Source organism: Penaeus monodon, chromosome 20, assembly GCF_015228065.2.
Source record: "Penaeus monodon isolate SGIC_2016 chromosome 20, NSTDA_Pmon_1, whole genome shotgun sequence".
NCBI lineage: Eukaryota > Metazoa > Arthropoda > Malacostraca > Decapoda > Penaeidae > Penaeus > Penaeus monodon.
In genome coordinates this window covers 37,566,666-37,569,243 of record NC_051405.1, presented here as the reverse complement: position 1 = coordinate 37,569,243, position 2,578 = coordinate 37,566,666, and positions in this window count along the sequence as shown.

The window sequence follows — 2,578 nt, the reverse complement described above, 5'->3', positions numbered from 1 at the left end:
ATATCACATACATGTATTTTCTGAAGAAGTATTCTTCATGGAGACAAATTTTCCAATGAGTAAATGTTTAGGAACATATAGTACACTGTATAAAGAAGACAGTGACATAACTTTTCTTTTTTTACTTTTTCACATTGTTAAAATTCTTGTTCTCATTTTGGGTCCTTATTCTTGTTCTTTTTCATGTTACTGCTTATATTATTCTCGTTTCACTCATTAATTATGTTCCATTTATTATTTTCTCTTTGTTTGGTGATTCATTTTTTATTTTCTTGTTCTTTATGGCACCTTTTTATTTCCTTTAGTTACTAGATACCAGTTCTGTAAAGCCAAGGGCTGATCAGGTTGAAGTTGAATGAATATGTTTATCCAGTTGTTCTATTCCCTCCGTTAGACTTCTCGTGGCCTCTCTCTCCGTTCAGACAAGCCTTGAAAAAGTACACGGTCTCACTCTAAAGTCGGGTGTATATAGGAAATGTTTCCTCCTCATGTTTGTTCAACTTTCCTTTCCTTTTCTGATTCTGTTTTGGTCAGTATTTCAACTTTTTACTTTTACAAACTGTTCCACGAGTATTCCTTTTGATCATAGGATTTTTCATAATGAAAAATAATTTTCTTTGTGCTTAGAAAATGATCGCTGTTAGCTGCAGGTTTACAATGGGTAAATGAGTCAAACTAACTAATGAAAATTTCTGTGTAACTAGTGTAACACCTTAGTTAATGGCCAGTATTCAGAATATTAGACAGGCTTCTTATATTCCATGATACATAGAAATGGGAGTGCTCCTCCAGTAGTCACAGGGTACAATACTTCAGTGAAAAGCAAAATAGGTTAGGGTAGACAGAGACCTTAGTGCCAATATCATTATGATACATAAAATTTAACTAATGTTTTCCCATCACATACTAACTTATAAAGGTAAATTCTCTGATTTCTTACAACCTAATGTAGCTGCATAGGAGCTAAATCATACAACTTGTCTTTTGTTTCAGTACAATACAGTATGTGAACCAGGGCTAGCTCACTATTTTGGCAGCTTAAGTGAGATTAGAACTTGGTGCCTCCTCCACCTAAACAAGGCAGCCACAGTCCACAGGCAAAACCTCAAGATAGTGGCATCCTAGGTGACCACCATTTGACATTTGCTAAATACCAAACCCTGATTTGAACTACTGTATACACATGACTTTTTATATAGTAATTTGAGGTAGACTGTTATTTTTTTCCTGTAAGACAATTATAACACACTGATTTAGAAAATTTGTTAAAACACCATATTAGTACAATGATACATACAAGTGCACTGTACAAAAGAAAACTTAAATCTGAAATCCTTTTATTACATATGAATCCTGCATTACCTAAAATGATCGGAGATTCATATTGAAAGCCAAAGCCATTAGTGATCTTTGTAAAACTATCTTTAGTTCTAAAGTATTTTTGTTTCTGCATGATTTTGTAATTATATTTAGCTGAAAGCTATCACTGTTAACAGACAATGCAGTGCAAATATTTTTTTTCAGTGGAATGCTATTTTTTTCCAGTGTGCAGTTATTGTAACCATTGTAAAATATTTATGGTCCCTCAGACATGCCTCTCTGTTAAAGGTGCAATAATCTCATCCTAAAATCAATTCTTATATTGGTGAAACAGGTATTATATTTGCCCAATCCAGCTGGGCTACAGATAAATTTATGTCATTGATGTAAAAACTCAAGAGATGGATATCCTGCCGCTTGTTCTATTCATCAATAATCCAGGAAATCTCGGGAAGAACATCTTGTAACTTATGCTTTGTAGATGACCTTGACTTAATATGAGGGAGTGTATAGTGACAGCAAGAACTTGTAAATCTACATGCAACCAGCAAAATAAGGAATGGAAATCAAAGTGGAAAAAAATAAATTCATGTGTACCATTTGGTTCAAGATCCAATTTATGCAATCAACTTCTTTATATTCAGTATGTGAGGGTTGAAAAATTCTACAACTAAATAAGTTTGTTGTCATGTTTTATGACCAAGTTTATCAACCTCCAAAACATGGCAAATGACTATGTAGACAAGAATATGTCATTTTCATAAATTGTTATTTTTATCTTTTGCTAAAGAATTTCACATGCAAACCTATTCCACATTCTCCAAATTTTAGCACAATTTGTGATTTTTCAAAATAAATAAGGGTTCTTCAGATTAAAATGATAGTTAAATACAGGACTGAATTTATTGGCATGTCTGAGAGGAGCTGCTATAAAGCATATGACCCTTGCAATTATTTCATGTCCTTATGAGCATCACTGCTGACATCACTTGCATGAGATGTTGCACCATCAACATTTATCTTCAAATGTGTCGTATAAAGATAAATCATCTAGTTAGCATTGTTACCTCATCTTAAAATCTTGAATTTGTCTTTGAATGTGAACAATCTGTCTGATTTTTTTTTTGTGCCATATATTTGCATTTTCAGCTTATCAGCAATTTTTGTGACTTTAGATGAGCCATACTCAACCTGGGACCCCTGAATCACTGGGGGTCTGCAAAAATAGTACCAATGGCTCATGAACTAAGTTTAACCC